Here is an 18,623-nt window from a genome sequence, read left to right as displayed (position 1 = left end):
AATGGTGGTGCAGTGGATTAAACAGCTGAGCGGCTGAACTTGCTCACCAAAAGGTTGGCAGTTTGATTCTGGGGAGCGGGGTGAGCTCCTTGTGTTAGCCCCAGATTCTGCCAACCTAGCAGTTTGAAAACATGCAACTGTGAGTAGATCAATAGGTACCGCTTCTGTGGGAAGGTAACAGTGCTCCATGCAGTCATGCTGGCCACCTAAGAGGCGTCTATGGACAACACCGGCTCTTTGGCTTAGAATTGGAGATGAGCACCGCCCCCCAGAGTCAGACACGACTACACTTAATGTCAGGGGAAACCTTTACCTTTACTTAGAGCTGTATTGGCCATTTAAAAGGTCACTGACTTATGAAAGGGAGCCTTCCTTCAAATTGTTCAGGCCAACATAGTGTTTCCCAGCCCTTTTGTCCACAGTCTCAGACATAGTCTAGAATGAAAGGTTCTGCACCAGGATTTGTGGGTAACTGAAGTCTTGACTGCTCCAAAGCCAGCACTTTTAGGTAATCCTGAGATTCGTGATATGATTTGTAAGAAACACTTCAAAAACAGCACGTTGCTTTGTTACATGAGGGATGAAATGTTACACCAGTGAAGAGTTTTAAACCCACAGAGACCAAAAGGAATGGCTTGACACCTCTAAAGTTGGAAATTACATGACTATTTTAGACAAAAGGCACAAGTAGCCAACAAAAAAAACTTAATGGTCATTGTCATAAGCCTTCATGTATGCTCATGTTTATGGTGACCCTAGCTAAGGACTTTCTTGGCACAATTACCCTCTGAGGTTGACAGATTATAAAGTGTAAAGTCTGAGCATGGGCCTCCATGGCTGAGCGAAGATTAGAGCCTGGTTTCTCATAGTCCTAGTCCAACACTCAAACCACTGCACCAGAGCTTTTAAAACATTTCATGTCGGTGACACACTTTTTAGACACTCATCACTTTGTGACACGGTAATTCAGTTTTATTAGCAAATGAGCTTAAACCAGCCTCTTATAAGAGATAGACACATAAATAAAGGTTGCTTACCTGTAACCGTATTTCTTCGAGTGTCAGTCCGTGAAATGCGCACCTATGGGTTCTTCCTTGCGCATGCGCAGAAACTCGGAACATTCTAAGTTTAAATGAATTAAAAAATGATTATTTTGAGCCGTATAGGCTCCGCCTATCTCCCTGCCCCCCGGATATATGTGCCGAGCGGCGCCGCCATTATTTAGTTCCCCAGCGCTAAACAGCGGCTAGGAGAAAGGCATGACAGAGGGGAGGACAAGCGGGTCGTGCGGATTTCACGGACTGACACTCGAAGAAATACGGTTACAGGTAAGCAAACTTTATTTATTCTTCGTGTCGTCCGTGAAATGTGCACCTATGGGTGAATAGCAAGCTACTGACCTGGAGGTGGGTCATGCCACACAGGAGAAAAGAACTGCTCTGCCGAAACCGGCATCTTTCTTTGCTTGTATGTCAAGCTTGTAGTGGGAGGCAAACGTGGACGGTGTAGCCCATGTAGCTGCTTTGCAAATTTGGTCCAAGGGGACTCCTTTGAGAAATGCTTGGGACGTGGACACAGAGCATGTTGAATGTCCCACAAGGTGAGATGGAGGGTCTTTGCCTGCGAGTTGGTAGGCTAGACGGACTGTCGCGACAATCCAGGAGGCTAGTCCTTGGGAGGACACAGGATGGCCAAGCATGTCTTTCCTGTATTTCAAAAACAATCTAGGAGACTTCCTATAGGAGGAAGTTCTATGTAAGTAAAAGGACAGTGCTCTTTTAACATCAAGGGAGTGCAGAACTACCTCCAACTGGGAGGATGGATTGGGGAAAAAAGTTGGTAGAACGATGTCTTGCGACATATGAAAATGGGAGACCACCTTAGGGAGGAACGTGACATCGGTACGGAGGACGACCTTGTCAGGGTGGAATCTAACATAGGGAGGGTCTGAGCGGAGGGCCATGAGTTCGCTGGCTCTCCTGGCTGAGGTAATGGCCACAAGGAAGGCCGTCTTCCACGACAGGTGGGAGATATCATTAGAGGCCATGGGTTCAAAAGGTGGTTTAGATAACTGGGATAACACTAGCTCCAGGCTCCACTGCGGGGGGGGGGGGGGGGGGAAGGGGAGACGGGAGGGTGGATATTTTTGTAGCCCTTGAGGAACAATTGTACCAAATGGTCCTGGAAAAGGGACGGCAAACCAGACTTTCTTTGGAAGAAGGAAATTGCTGCCAGGTAGCATTTCACCGAAGAAAGGGAGAAACCTTTATTGGAGAGATGGGTCTAGTATCATGGGTGTAGGTGCAGAAACAGGGTTGTGTCCTAGTGATTGAACAAAGGATTTGAAAGAGGACCACTTATAGTCATATGATTTTTTAGTGGCGGGTTTATGAGCTGCCAAGAGTATTCGGGAGACTTCGTCAGAAAGAACTAGTGTGGTTTGATCCTCCACGCCGTCAGGCGTAGGGATTGCAGGTCTGGGTGCAGGACCAGGCCGTTCTCCACTGTGAGAAGGTCTGGGGTCTGGCTGAGATGGAGGTACTCCTTGTTGGAGATTTGGAGAAGGGGGGCAAACCAGTGTTGCCGTGGCCACCAGGGTGTGATTAGAATGCAGTCCGTATTATCCTGGATTATTTTGGCTATGACTGGAGATAGAAGAGGAAGAGGGGGGAAGAGGTAGAGGAGGCCAGGCGTCCATTGGAATAGGAAGGCGTCTCCGAGACAGCCTCGGGATGCGCGAGGGTGGAGCCGTGCGCAATAGAGAGGACAGTGATTGTTTATTGGAGATGCAAAGAGGTCTATTCTGGGTTCGCCCCACTTGCGTGTGAGGACATTGAACTGTTTGGGGTGTAAGTGCCACTCGTGGTTGTTTTTCGATGATCTGCTTAGGGAGTCTGCCAGGGTGTTGTCCTGGCCTGGCAAGTGAATGGCCGTGAGGAGGACGTTCCTCTGAATGCACCACTCCCAAATGCGTTGTGAGGTGTAGAGGAGTGTTCGTGAGCATGTTCCTCCCTGCTTGTTGATGTAATATTTGACAGAGGTGTTGTCTGTTACTATCTGTATTACATGGTTGGATACAATGCGTGTGAAGGCCCGAAGAGCCTTTTCCACTGCCATCATTTCTAGAGCATTGATGTGGAACTTCTGGTCTTGTGGGGACCAGTGGCCGCTGACCTGAAATCCCCTGAGATGCGCTCCCCATCCTGAGTTGGAGGCTTCGGTTGTGAGGGACATAGAAGGACGGTGATGATTGAACGGCATCCCCGATTGAACATTGTATTGCTTTGTCCACCATGAGAGTGACTGGAGGACAGGGAGGGGCGGTTGTAGGACCCGTGACTGGGGTTCGTGAAGGGGGTCGAACGTCCTGAGAAACCAATTTTGAAGGGGTCTCATTCTCAGGCGAGCAAAGGGTGTTACGTTTGTGGTAGAAGCCATGTGGCCAAGGATAGACTGGATAGCCCAAGCTGATGTTTGGCAGGATTGCTGTAGGGCCAGGATAGATTGGCGCAAATTGAAGAAGCAATCTTCTGGGAGGAAGGCCTTCTGAAGTGTGGAGTCTATTACGGCTCCTGTGAATTGGATGCGTTGTGTTGGGGTCAGGTGAGATTTTTCGTGATTCACGACCAGACCCAGGTCCTGTAAAAGAGATAAAGTGTAATCAGTATCTTTACACAATTGTGACCGAGAGGGCGAGCAGAGCATCCAGTCATCCAGGTAAGGAAAAACTGTAACGCCTTGCTGGCAGAGGTGTGCGGCTATGACAGACATACACTTGGTGAATACTCTTGGCGCTGTGGACAGGCCGAATGGGAGAGAATTGAAAGAGAAGAATTTGTTTTGGACCGCAAAGGTAAGGAACCTGCGATGGGAGTGTCTAATTGAAATATGAAAGTAGGCGTCCCGTAGGTCCACCGTAGCTAACCATGAGTCTTTTGGAATGAAGGGAAGAATATTGGGAAGTGTTACCATGCGAAACTTACGTGGTGTAATGAAAGTGTTGAGTTTACGTAGATCAAGGATGGGGCGTAGACCGCCATCTCTCTTATCTACCAGGAAGTAACGGGAGAAAAAGCAGGTGTCTGTATCGTGTGAGGAGGTAGGCGAGATGGCGCCTTTTTGGAGGAGAGAGTAAATCTCTTCCCAGATGGTCTGGGAAGGTGGGGTTAGTACGATATTGCCAACTGGAGGGTAGTTGTCAAATTCTATAGCATAACCTCTTTTAACGATGTCCAAGACCCAGGCGTCCGTGGTTATGGACTGCCATGTTGGGAGGAAGGTATGTAGTCTGTCCAGATATGTAAGTGGTTGGATGTGGGATGGAAGGAGGGTGGTAGTAGGTGTAGGTGTGCTAAAAACGACGTTTGTTGGTATTGGGGGGTCTGGTACCGCTGGAAGGCAGGGGTGGTCGTCTTGACAATGTGGAGGGGGTGTAAGGCCTCTGTCGTCCCCTGTAGAATGAGGTGTTGTAGGGCCTATTGTAATATTGAGGATGGTAGTAGTAGGACCCCCATCGCTGGCGTTTGTGTCATTTCATGGGAGTGTTTCAATTGAGAATCTGTTTCAGGATTGAAAAGCCCTGCTTCATCCATAGGGAGATTCTCAATCAGGGTGCATTGTGATTGAGAGAGGATAGCTGCCCTTAGCCAGACGTGGCGGCGAAGGGCCACTGATCCTGCAATAAGTTTACCTGAGGTGTCAGCAATATTTTTGGAGAGGTCTTTTTGTAGGGAGGCCAAAAGGAGAGCTTCTTGTCTAAAAGCTGTGGCCAGAGGTTGTTCAGTTGGAGGTAATAGGTCTAAATAGGGGGCTATTTTATTCTACAAGAAAGTCTGGTATACGCTCATGTATACTCCATAGTGAGCCATGCGTGCAAAGAGGCATGCTGAGGAGTAAAAATTTTTGGCCATAGTATCCAATTTCCTCCCTTCTTTGTCAGAGGGTGAGGTTTGGTTAACTTGAGTTGGTTTAGGTTGAGCATCAGTGACAACAGAATTTGCTTTAGGCATTTTAGCCAGCCATGAAGCTGTGGAGAAATCAATACGGTACAAATTTTCTGGTCTTTTAGGGGTTGCCGGGACCGAAGCCGGGGCAACTCCATTATTTTTGAGAATCTTTAGTAAGTAGGGTAGAGTGGGCAACACAGTGGATGAGGGTTGTTGTTGTTCAGTGGAAGTAAAACATGGATCAACTACCGTATCGGTAGATTCTGGAGTAGCTAAGTTTAAAGCTCTAGTCAGTCTTATTAGAAGAGCTGAGAATTTTTTGAATTCCTCCAAATTTTGGGGGGAAGGGTCAGCATCTGGTTGGGTGTCTAGGATGGCAGGCGTGTCATCAGTGGATTCAAGGTCGATGGTTTCTGAGTCTGGCAGGGGTGGATTGTTGGGATCCTGTTCGGGTGAATGAGTTTGGGCCTCAGTTTGATCTTCCTGAGGGCGAGAGAGTGTGGCCGTGGGAGGGTCACGGGGGGGCTGAGGGTATCTAGGGTCCTCCGGGTGAGAGGCATCAAAGCCTCTATAGTGATCAGGGTGAGGAGGGTAGTAGAAAGGGTATGGAGGGAAGGGAGGAGGAGGGGGGTAGAGGTGGTAAGGGTACTCTGGGTACCCATATGGATGAAAGTGTTCAGAGGAGCGAGGACGGGGCCTTTTGGGAGGAGGAGAGGAGGACGCTGCCGGTTCCGCCTCAGGAGTAGGGGATCGGCGGCGGCGGCGGGAAGATTGCGCAATCGGCGCAGATGAAACAGGGGAAGGAGTTTCTCCCGGGACCGGGGTTTGTGGAAGATTAGGAGATGGGAGGGGGGAGGCTTGGGAGAGGGGAAGCGGCGGGGGAGAAGCCGATCGGCCTGCGGAAGGCTGAGCCTCCAACTCCAGCTGAGGAGCCAGGAGTTCGAGTGGGGGGAGGTGGGAGTGGTCATCCAATTGGAGCATGGTGGGGAGCGGCTCCTGGAGATGCAGTATGGAACCGGAGGAATGGGGCATCGGTTCCAGTCTGGGAGGACTCAAGGACTGTGTGTCAGTGAGTTGCCGTCCCTTTTTCTGTTTACTTATTTTCTCGTTCATTTTTCCGGGTCTCGTGGCCTGTTTGGAAGATTTTTGTCTTTTTGCAGGCGGTTCCACAGGGGAAGCATTTGCCTGATCCAATTCACGCCTTTCCCCAACGCGTGGGGATGGAGGCTGAAAGGGCTCTATTAATGGAGATAGGGAGGAGGTAGGGAGGGATTGTGGAGCCAGAGCGCGCTCATAAAGCAGAGCTTTTAAACGGGCATCCCTTCCTTTACAAGCCCTTGTAGTGAAACTAAGGCAAATCTCGCATGATTGGAGATTATGGGATTCCCCCAAGCAAAGGAGGCATTTTGAATGCCTATCAGCTTCGGGGAGGGTGGCCCCGCAAGCTGAGCAATTTTTGAAATAGAGGGAAGACATCCTAGCCTGAGGGTGAAGAAGGAGAGTTGTCAGTCGGTCCGAATCGGGGGTTGGAGAGAGGCAGGCAATCAAGTCCAGAAATCAGTCCAAGTTAGTCCAGTAATCAAAGAAATCGAGGAGAAGCTGTTCCGAGATGCTGCTAGTTTAGCGCGGAAAAAGGAACTAAATAATGGCGGCGCCGCTCGGCGCATATATCCGGGGGGCGGGGAGATGGGCGGAGCCTATACGACTCAAAATAATCATTTTTTAATTCATTTAAACTTAGAATGTTCTGAGTTTCTGCGCATGCGCAAGGAAGAACCCATAGGTGCGCATTTCACGGACGACACGAAGAATAGATTGTAATAACAAAATGTATGGGAACATATATCTCATGAATATAAAAACCTTTCATTTATTGGGTTGCTGTGAGTTTTCCGGGCTGTCTGGCCATGTTCTAGAAACAGGAATTCCAAACAAGAATCCATTGGCCAGCTAACACCTCCCAACAAAGGATGCCTCCAGGCAGCAATCAGCCAGGCTTCGACGCTACAAGGCCATTCAGGGCTAATCAAGGTGGCCAATTGCAACCTTCACACTTGCCTCAAACAGAGTTTTTTCTTCCACCCTGGACATCATTCCACAGACATATAAACCCCACTTGCCTAGTTTCCAACAGACCTCACAACCTCTGAGGATGCCTGCCATAGATGTGTGCGAAACATCAGGCGAGAATGCTTTCTGAGTGTTGCTCTTTATCTACTGTCCTGATTTTAGAGTTTTTTAATACTGGTAGCCAGATTTTGTCCATTTTCATGTTTCCTCCTTTCTGTTGAAATTGTCCACATGCTTGTGGATTTCAATAGCTTCTCTGTAGTCTGACATGGTAGTTGTCAGAGTGGTCCACCATTTCTGTGTTCTCAAATAACATGCTGTGTCCAGGTTGGTTCATTAGGTGCTCTGCAATGGCTGACTTCTCAGGGTGAATTAGTCTGCAGTGCCTTTCATGTTCCTTGATTTGTGTTTTGACATTACTGCTGCATTTGGAGGTCCCTATGTAAACTTGTCCACAGCTGCATGGTATATGGTAGACCCAGTTGCCTAGTTTCCAAAAGACCTCACATAGATGTGGGTAAAACATCAGGAGACAATGCTTCTGGAACATGGCCATACAGCCTGGAAAATTCACAGCAACCCAGTGATTCCGCCCATGAAAGCCTTCAACAGCACTTTCATTTATACTTTTAAAAATACATGATTTATTGCTTACAGTATTTCACATAGACCTAGAGATTTCTACACAACGCAGCCAACACACAAACATGTCACAACACAGAGTTTGGAAAGCTCTGCACTACACCATGACAGCTCTCCCAACCTCAAAGTGATATATGAGACCTTTGACATGCTGGCTTTCCTTTTGTTTTGCTTTTTATTTGGTTTAGTGTTTATTGTTCTGAAGTTGTTAAGGCACTTTGAGTGTTCTTAATGTGAAAAAGCAGAGTGCAAAATTGATAAGCTTCTGAGTTAGAAGACTTGGCTTGCAATGTTTATGTGCAACCCAACACGCAAAGTTCAACAATGCTTATACAGAGGGATATAGGAATGCAACCCAAAATTCAAACTGATTACTAAAAACATACATAAACAAAATCTTGTTTGGAGAAAAACTGTTTTAAAATAGCTTATGCCAAAATCACATAGCTGTATATTTTGCACGACTTGGTTTTACCACTAGATGGCCTTCCAAGTCTGAACAAAGGGAATGCATGCCTTGGAAAACCCAGAAAGGGAAACCACCATTCCAAAACGCAAGAGGCAGCTGGCCAAGGAATATGTCAATTGTCCAAGCAAGAACACAGGGCCAAGATCCAAAAGCACAATATATTTATAGCCGGCATCCAACAGGGCTTTGGATCTTTTTTCATTTGATTGACAGTCCCACAGGCTGCATGGCAAATCACTTCTGGATACTGCCAGTTCCAAAATCAGCTTTCAATATTTGTCCAAAATGCATTTGGCATGTAAGAGCCCTTGACTTTAAATTAAATATCATAGCTTATTGGATGTCGGTCTTCGCAGAGGGGAAAAATAACTTCTGACTTACCAATTAGGTTTTTTAATGAGAAACATTTCAGAGAGGAAATATCTAGAACTATGAGCTTCAATACACTATGTAGCAGGATTTGAAAAAACATTGTTCCTGGTTTGCAAGTGTTATTCCTGTTTAATTGTGCGGTACTTACTTTGAAAGTAGTGGTTATGTGCCAGAAACTTCATTTTTGTGGCTGCCATTTTTAACCTTTTAATGTGCCATTTTTAACTTTTTTTGTGCAGATTTTGAAATAAACTTTTTCAAACTTTTTATGATAGAACCAACTAGGAAATGACATTTATAACCCAGGAACAAAAATTGTATTACATAGTGTTAGAAGCATATAATTACTGGCACTAATAGAAAACCTAGATTGCATAAAACAATATATTTATATCATTTTGTTTCTTCCTATAGCATCTCAAAAAAGATGCAGGATATAATGGCACAGACCAGCTTACAGACAGCCAGTAAGTACATACAACTCCATTTTTTTAAACAAAAAACAAACAAACCCCAATCTATGGGGAAATTTCATTTTCTTAAACCCCAGTTATTAGGCCTACACTGCTCACACTGCTCTCTTTCACTTTATTAATTTAGCTAAATGATACTGGAAAGTCTGTGTTTAGTGCAATTGGTTTGAGAGAAACCCAGCTGAATTATATCCTAAAGTGATAGTAAGGAAAGACAAATATTGTTAGAACTTACCCCAACTTGCAAAGTTGAAGTACTTTGGCCACATCATGAGGAGACAGCAAAGCCTAGAGAAGACAATTATGCTGGGGAAAGTGGAAGGAAAAAGGAAGAGGGGCCGACCAAGGGCAAGATGGATGGATGGCATCCTTGAAGTGACTGGACTGACCTTGAAGGAGCTGGGGGTGGTGACGGCCGACAGGGAGCTCTAGCGTGGGCTGGTCCATGAGGTCACGAAGAGTCGGAGACAACTGAACGAATGAACAAACCCCAACTTGTTCTCATTCAGTTATGTATCTATTGCTGAAAGGCAAACCACTTTGGTATGGTTTGTGAAAATACAAAGTTAGCGCTACCACAGAATGACTAATCCACAATTTTAGGGACAACTCCAGGAAGACAGTAGGCCAGTGCAGGTGAATATATTCTTTATTAGAAAAGTGAAGGAAGGAGGAGAGAAGGTAAGATATACAAATGTCAAGCTGATTTCTTACAAGGCAGTAGCATGGCAGGTCCATGAATCATGTTCATTTTCAAGGGGGAAATTAAAGGTTTTCACATTATTGACTGTCCATATAGGACAGTGGTTCTCAACCTGTGGGTCTCCAGGTGTTTTGGCCTACAACTCCCAGAAATCCCAGTCAGTTTACCAGTTGTTGGGATTTCTAGGAGTTGGCCAAAACATCTGGGGACCCAACAGGTTGAGAACCACTGATATAGGATATGGGTTTTTTCTGTCCTCCTCAGTCAGCACAGATAATACCTCCAACAGACCACCAATATTATTTGTCAGTAACTATCAACTACAGATTTATTATAATGTTACATATTTTGGTTACAGTCAAATGAAAAGGGGTGACATATGTCTGTAAAGCAGGGGCAGGTAAAGAGCAAGCAAGCAGATGCAGTTGGACTGCAACTCCCAGTATTCCTCACCACTGGCAAAGCTGGGTAGGGCTGACAGGAGTTGCAGTCCAATAGCAGCAGGGCACGTGCACTTCATCCACTGCTGTGATAGAGTAGCTCCATGAATACCAATTTGCTCCTTGAATGGACAGTTTTCCATTGAACCAGACTTTCTATTTAGACACAACAGATGAGGTCAGCATTAGAACCACAATACCCAAAGATCTTAAGCTTTTTAGATGTAGGTTTTTAAAAACCAGGCCCTAAAACCATGGTTGCACAACATCAGATTTCCCCAATGTAATAATAATGAAAATAATATTTATTTCTTACCTGCTGCTACCTATAGAATCAGATAGAGAACAGATTAAAATATAACACACATCAATTAAAAACACAACTACTTTAAAATAATGTCAGTTTAAAGGGAACATAGATATAAGAATACACATTAAAACAATGAGTCTATACTGTAAAATTCATAATTTAAAAACCATCTGGATAGGCCTGCTAGGAAAGACTGCTCTTGAATGCTGTTTTAAATTCAGAGAGCATATTCAGCTGTCGAATCTCTTCTGGCAGGTCATTCCGCAGTCTAGAGAAGCTGAAGAAAAAGTCCTCTGGGTGAGAGTTTCCAACCTAGTCCTAGCTGACTGGACGAAACGTCCCCCTGAGAACCTGAGTGTATGACGGGAATTATATGTAGCGTACTCTCGCTGCATCAACACTTCAAATCCTATAAAAGCTGTCTGCTCGCCATGCTAACTAGAACTTATTAAAATTGCTACCAAAAACATATGGTGGGTCCCACAATGGAAAAGGTTACAACTGCATGGTTGTACTACAACACGTCACACGTAGCTAGGCAATCTATGAGCTATTCGTCCAGGGCAGTGCTCAACACCATACACAGGAAGTAGGCAGTGGACTCCATCAGAACATGTGCAGGACCAGGGCCTCAGGTTTCCTGTGCAGCAACTATTGTTAAGCAACTTTGATTACACTGCTTCCCCATTTCTCACTTAATGTTAGAAGAAAACACTTATCGTTCTAAAGTAGGCATTCTGAAGCCAAGATTGTGCTGTGTATTTTACCACTTAGTCGTTTGCAAGCATATGTGGTTCTTTTTTTTTTTAAATCTCCCAATATTCTTATGTTTATCCATTTTCCCAAAATACTTTACTAGGGATTACAAACAGCAACTAGTTATCCAAAGACAGTGTAGCCCAATGATGACTGTTCTCAAATTATTTTTGCTCTGGAATAACACAAACTGAGAGATGATTGAGTACATACATACTACACAATCTAATTGACTTATAGTCTCCAGCAAAAGAACTGGATAGTTTTTCCCTGAACTGTGTAAAAATCAGCTCCTTTTCCAAAACACACTGTATCCAAAGTAGAGCTCTTCTTCAGGCTATAGGCTCTGCAACTCCATATGCAACATAGCCCCACTTTTAATTTTGTATGTCTTAAGAAACTTAGAGATCTGCTGGATCAAACCAAAAGGTTCAGCTGGTTCCACATCGTGCTTCTCATAGTATCCACCAATATAAAATGGAGCTTATAGCGATACCTTTGAGGCAAATCTGTTGCTTCCTAGCAACTCATTTTCAGTGGATCACTGCCTCTGAACAAGACCTTATTTAACATAGAAAAGCTATTAACTCTTGATAGGTATACCTTTCAGAAATGTGTCTAAAGCCATCTAAGCCACACCTTGTAGCAGTGAAGTTTATTAACTCTGTAGTGAATTGTACATGAAGGTGTTTTTGGTGTGGCCGCCACATTGTTTTTACTAGGCAACTGGTTTTAGTGACAGAGCAAGTTCTTTCTCCATTTCCTCCAGACAATGTTTTCATCACTTTCCTCTGCTCTCTCCCTGTCAAGCCACTAATTAAGCTCTTCTCTTAGCTACCCTCTTTCATAATTAGGCTCCCTAGCTCACCCAGTGCATGCACTCAGTTTTGAGGCTAGAAGTTGATTCCAAACCTCATTCCCAGTTTAGTCTTTTTTCCTGCCCTTAAAGCTGCCCCTTTCTCAATCCAGCATTGTTCAAGCATTCAGTTATCACTCTGGAGACCAGCACTGGAAACCCCACTTGTTCATGAAAACCCATTGGGTGACCTTAGGCCAGTCACACTCTCTCTGAACCTCAGAAGAAGGCAAAGCACAAGGGGTAGCACAACTGGGAAAAGGAGAAGAAGTAATTATATGAATTATAAAGTAATTATATAGTAATTATAGAGATGTTTTTGTAATGAAATGAATGCAATAAAATTATTTTTTAAAAAGGAGGAAGGCAAAGGCAATCTTGTTCCGAATAAATCTTGCCAAGAAAAACCCCACAGTCAGTTCACTCTAACTCAGAAACAACTCGAAGACACACACTTAGCGTTCTTTCTTTAGCTACTTTGCTTTAGAGCTAACTGTTATTTAAAACTCCCCACTGCCAAGACCTCTTCCCATTTCCCAATGAGACTGCAATCCCAAAGGATAGCTTTCCTTCCCCTCACAGAAGCTCACTTGCAAACTGCTTTGAGTAACTGAACATGAAGTCATTACAGCCCTTTAGCCAATCAGTTTCAAAGCTTTACCCTAAAACAACACTGCACTTAGCAGGTTGAACCCTGAGTGACCGAGGCTCAAATCCGACATGAATTTATTGTGGCCTTAAATCTCTTGTGTCTTAGGAAAGGAGGGGAGGGCAATGCAACAACACTCACAGAGATTTAGACAGCCATGGTCAGGAAAATAGTTTGCATAAAGCAAGGTGTATCCCTTATCTGCAGAAAAAGTACAAGCGGGCACAAACTGGATAGTTAGTGTAGTAATGGATCATGATATGCAGAAACAATAAGAAATGTCATGTGTTTCCTTCAGAGAGCAATGCATATGATTTCATTCCAAAGAATTTAAGACTTAAAGGTTTAAATCAAACAAAGATGTTTGAACTGAAATTGGCTCATAGCATTTAATCCTTCAGGAAAATCTGGAGATTTAATAAAACAATACTTCTTTTTAAATAAGTTTCCAGGTTAACAAATACAGGAAGAGTGAAAATAGAGGTTCTATGATGTATTGTAGGAAGACACGTGTGTGTGTGTATGTAAAAGAGGCTTCTACCAGGAAATTTACTTAAGAAGGCATGCTGTTTCTTCACTACAACCATCCACAGCAGTCAAGTGGAATTTCTTGAACACTCTTCTATACTATCCTCCAGTTGAACATTTCCTGTCCTAAAAGTAGCAGAAAGGGTTACTTTGAAAAGGTCCATAATTTTTTATAAGCAGATGAAAGCATCTCAGCTTGTTGAAGTAAGACTGAAGTTTAGTTTCAATTAACTGAAAAACTGTGTGTTTTCTTCACAGGCAGGGGAGCCTTTCGGTTAATAATGCTGAGAATGAGAAATAAGCCAATGGCCCCAAGGTGAGTTGCTTAATCTATTTTAACTAGAATGTATCTACATGCCATATATAAATCCAAGTTTGACATCATTAACAGCCTGGGTGAGAAAGAAATATGTGTCTGGTTTGCTTTTGTTTGTTTGTTAAGGAGACAAACTTACAAAGTAAACAAAAGGAGGCAAACCTGTTTTTGCTTTTGTAAAATATCTGCTACAGACACAATCACCAACTATATGGAAAGATTACATTAATTCAGAGACAGACATTTCCATGTTTAGTTTTTTTAAAAAGCTCCTCTGCTAGAAATACTTAAGGTCTTTCTGATTATTATTATTATTATTATTATTACTATTCCACCTCTCCTCGTGGATATTCAACCATTCTATGTTAAGCCAATTCCATGTTTGAGGTAGAAAGCAAGTTATCTAGTTATTCAATGCTCATTCCACACATATCAACAGAAGAGGAAGCTCACACACTAAACAGCGGGTGTGGGAAACCTGTGCCCTCCATCTTATTGGACTGCAGTTCCCATCAGCTCCTCCTAGGGTTGTGATGACAGCAGTGCATCAACAACTTTTGGAGGGCCACAGATTCACCGGGGCTGTATAGTTGACCGCAAACTGGCAAATCACCAATTCACATCTCACCTCAGCCTTGCAGTTACTGAGTGTCTGCCTGCCACATGCGATCTCTCAGTTTGGGTTCCACATCTGCAGTATGGTGATAATTCTAGCCTACTGTATAAAACAGCTGTAAGAATTCAATGTACATGAAGTGCTTTGGAAATTCAGTAGCACTGTTAGCAGCAATCACAAGGAATGCAGAGAGAGAAAACTCCCCTGGTCACAAGTAGGAGACACGTAGTGACCTACATTATATTGACAGAACGGGGAGGGCAGGATGGAAGCATAAGGATGGCAGGATGTTCATCATGAACTGGATTGTCAGGATGACAGGAGCAAGCCTGTACTTTCTAGCAGCCATTCGTGCCTACTCTGTAGTAATTTGAAAGGAATTTTAAAACTCCAGCAAATGGATCTGTAGCTCACAATTACAGTCACAGGAATCTCAAGACTACACATACTAATTGACCAAATGGCAAATTTGTCACATCACTGTAAAAAAGTGTGCATCAATACTTCCTTCCAGTTGGTCACTTACAGGGAAGAAAAAGTCACCATAGGCCATGATTCTGAAGGCAGCTTGAAGGCCATCTAATACAGCCCTTTGCCATGCTGGAACTTACTGGTAAAGCACCCTGAGTAATAGTCTAAATTCTGTTTAAACCTGATCTGGATCCCACCACCTTCGGAAGTAAGCCATTCCATGGTTGAACAGCTCTTACCAGCAGGCAGCTCTTCCTATTGTTTAGCCGGCACCTCCTTTCTTGTAACTGGAAACCATTCATTGGGGGAGGGAGCAACAGAACACAATCTCACTCCATCTTCTATGGGACAACCCTTCCAAGTAAGGCTAGGCATGTGTGAAGTGATCCCCGTGCCCTGTATGGAGCAGACTTCCCTCTGAGTTTTGAACACCTCCAGGAGAAGATCCTCACATTCCTCTAGCCTCCATTCTAAAAGGGATCTGGAACCAAGGAACAAAACAAGTCATCAAGCCGTTTGGTTGAGTCATGGCACGCTCCCACTATCATCTCAAAAGACAAAGGAAGAAGCCTAGAATGGCACCCGAAACATGTTCACTCTCAAGCCGCTGTTGTGTAACTCCACAGGATTGTCTCCTTTGGGAAGAGAGTAACCTCCTTCACTGCCCTCCCCGAACTGGCAATCCTCTTGGCTTAAGCAATGGCTTGATCTCCTTCCCTCCCACAAAGACCTGAAGCCTGACCCGGTTCTATGTTGCAAATCCAGCCTGCTCCTTTGCCTTGTTGCTTCAAAACCGGTTTTACCTCTCCAGCAGATCTTTGATTCCTGACAGAAGAACAGAATGGCATGTCTTCACTCCCCACACAGGCTGAGGGAGACAACACCCTGAGCCGCCTCCTCCTCTTGCATATTTGCTGCAAGCCAGCTGCAGGAGCCAGGCATGAGCCAAGGATTGTAGCCACCCACCCCCCAATTCCAGAAGATTGGGTCCTACTACAGCAGGGATGAGGCCTGGCCCAAGGAGGGTTTCGGCTGGTGGGCACAAAAAGAAGGCAGGAAGGCAGGCAGCTGCTCCTTCAGATGAGTGGCATTTTCCAAGGCAAGGCCGAAAGAACCCACTGCTAGCAGTAATGGCTGGAGAGACACTAGAAGAGCGAGAAGCTGGCCGGCAATGCCAGGAACCAGGGTGCTTTTCAGAAAGTGTCAAGACGCCCCTTTGCTCTGCCGAGGCTCACGAAGGGCCTGGCTCTCTCCTGCCAGCCTTGTTAGATCACATCTTGCCAGAGCAGCCGCTCCCGAGGCAGGCAGGCGCGAAGTTTCTCCCCCCCCCCCCCCCCCCACACACACCCATAAGCCCGATGGGGGAAGGGAGGCCGAGGCCTGGCTGAGACAAAGGGAAGCCTTGGCCAGGAAGGCAGGCAAGAAAGCGCCGGCAGCCCCAAGCCTGGGCAGCCCAGCAGCGCTGCCTCCGCCGAGCTCGCCGCCTCTGACAAGAGGCCACGTCGGCCCTCCTGGGCCGCTCCTCCCCCCTTCCCCTCGCCAACCTTTCTAAGGGTCATGGCGGGGGGGGGGGGGAGAGAAGGAGGCGAGGGAGATTAGCAAGGCTGGCAGACCGGTTTGGCACGTGGGGAGGAGGAGGCCCAGGAAGCCCTTCTCCAGCCCCCAGCGAGCAGAGCTCTCCCGTCCCTGCAGTGCAGGCAACGGGGCTCTTCCTGTCGCCATTCTTTGGCGACACAAAGGGAGCAGGGCCGCCCGCCCCCCGGCGCCTTTGTCTCCTTCCTTCCTTCCTTCCTTCCTTCCTTCCTTCTTTTCCTTCCTTTCTGCCTTGGGCTCCGGCGCGAGTCCTGTGCCTTTAAGAGCCAGGCTCCCGGGCCTCCCCTCCCCTCCCGCGCCCAGCGGAAAAGCAGGCAGAGGCTGGAGCCCCGCCAGGAAAAAGCAAGGTTGGCAGGCTGTGGTAACCATCTTGCCCCCCTCCCCCCCCTTCTAGGAGAAAAGCAAGAAAGCCAGCCTTGCGTGGTTCCCATTCATGTTCCACAAACAACACCAAAAAATAGTAATAACAGTGGAAGAGAGAAGGAAAAAATGTTTGTTTTTTTCTGCCTTGATGGTTAATAGACAAGCTGTTCGCGCAACACCAAGTAGAAAAAGACAGGCGCCATGATAGGAGAGCATGGAGTTGGGGTTTTGGGAAGCCTCTTGGAGAGCCCGTTGGGCTCCAGGGGTGGTTTGGTTTGCTTCGCCCTCCTCCTCCTCAGGACAGGCTCTTGGAGCTGCAGCGCTGCTCTGGCGGGAGGGAGAGGACGCCTCCATCTTGAATGGCCGCCTCCGAGCTCTTCCTTGCGAAGGGAAGCCCTTGGAGGGCACAGCAGCCAAGGCAGAGCCCCACTCGCCTCTTCTTCCCATGGCAGGGCTTCTCCTCGAGCCTGCGCTTGGAGTTCGGGCTTCCAGATCCTGCTCCCTGCTGCCTACAGGCCGTAGAGCCATTTCCCCCAAAGAAACAGACAGAAAGAGAGAGGGAGAGAGAGAGGGAGAGCAAAGCAAGCTCCCGCCATTGTGGCTTGGCAGGCAGGAGAGTCGACGCCTTCGGAAAGAGGGAGACGGGCTTGCCACCAGAACATTAGCGACCCCCACCCCCACCCCACACACACACACACGCAAAGTCCCTCGGAGATCCGTCTTGGTTGCAGAGGCCTGCTCCTGCTCTCGGTTGCCCTGCAAGGGCAAAAGGGTCTACTTACCAAAGTTGAAGGCAGTTCGGAAGGTGACTGGCGGGGAAGGGGCTCTGGTTTGTTTTTAAGCCTGATTCTAAATAGACCTTGTGTGCTATCGCCTCAGCCCGTTTGCAAATCAATACATCTCCTTCAGCACATATCTCTGGCTTTGACAAAAACAAAAATCAGGTTAGAAGACATCAGCCAGCCCCTGGTTGCCCCTGCCCTGCTCCCCCCGGATGGGCTGGCCTGGCTCTCTCGGCGGGGCTGCCCAGCCTCCCTCCCCCCCCCCCGCCTCTCCTTGGTTCAAGCAGGACCCCCAGCCCCACTCCCCAGGCTCCTGGGCACACAGGCACACGCCTGGCTCATCCTGATGGGATGTCAACATTTCCAGTTCGATCTGGTTGAGCTTCAAAGCAGCGCAGAAACAAATTGGTTCAGATAAACAAGACAAAAAATGACATGCAGATGAAGTTTGGAAAAGAGAGAGATCTATAGATCAGGAGAACTGCAGTAACATTAACATGAGAACTACACTTAAAGGACAGAATGGATTGGGTACTTACAATGTAAAGGAAAAACAAACAAAAAAACCTGATCCTAATGGTTTTTGCCAGACTTCACGGCTCCTGTGACCTTGTTAGCACGGAAGGAGGATTGAACTGAGCAAGATGGCCAGGAATGGTAAGTGTTTAATACAGGAAACGGGCTCTCAATCGGGATGGCGCAAGGCAGAGGCCAGCTCTCCAAAAGCAGCCCATCCAAAAAGACACTATGTATTGACTGATTTTGGTCACTCAAAACTGTTACTGCGGAGCCTGACTGAAGGGCGTGCCATGACCTAGTTATATAGGAGAGACAAAGATGGGTTCCAAATCAAAAGGGAAAAATCCAGCTCTTTTTATCAAAGTCGTCCTTCTTCCTTTTGAGTCCTCTACATGGTGTGGTCAGACATTAACACAGACACGGGGCGCGCTCCTGAACGGGACGGGTGGCGTGGCTGCCCTCCAAAGCCAAGGATCCCCCTTTTTGGAACAAAGGAAAGCCCAGTCGGCCATTTAATTCCATTGCAGAAAAATGGCGGCCTCATCTGCTGGCCTCTCCTTAGCTGTCTGCGGAAGGAGGGCGTTCGAGCGGCGCCTAATAACTCAAGCCCCCCGCGAGCCGCGCGCTGATTGGACGCGTCCCGCCTGGAGCCCGCCGCCAGCCAATGACTTCACCGCGTTCAGAGAAGGGAGGGTGAAGGACGCCCGCGCGCTCAGGAAAAAAAAAAGGGGGGGGGGTAGAAACACACA

At 46.5% G+C, this 18,623-nt stretch overlaps 1 long non-coding RNA gene across 1 annotated transcript; it reads right to left on the bottom strand.

The window, feature by feature from the left end:
• Positions 1 to 9,603: 9,603 nt before the first annotated feature.
• On the bottom strand, positions 9,604 to 18,617 carry LOC137097866 (uncharacterized). The gene is made up of 2 exons (XR_010910491.1): positions 17,895 to 18,617; positions 9,604 to 17,495 (listed from the first exon to the last, which is right to left on the bottom strand). It is a non-coding gene; the product is annotated as an uncharacterized lncRNA (long non-coding RNA).
• Between the last annotated feature and the right edge of the window lie 6 nt (positions 18,618 to 18,623).

This window comes from Anolis sagrei, chromosome X (genome assembly GCF_037176765.1).
Source record: "Anolis sagrei isolate rAnoSag1 chromosome X, rAnoSag1.mat, whole genome shotgun sequence".
In the NCBI taxonomy this organism is placed as follows: Eukaryota; Metazoa; Chordata; class Lepidosauria; order Squamata; family Dactyloidae; genus Anolis; species Anolis sagrei.
Note: the sequence above shows the minus strand (reverse complement) of the source record. Positions and strands in the feature narration are given on the sequence as shown.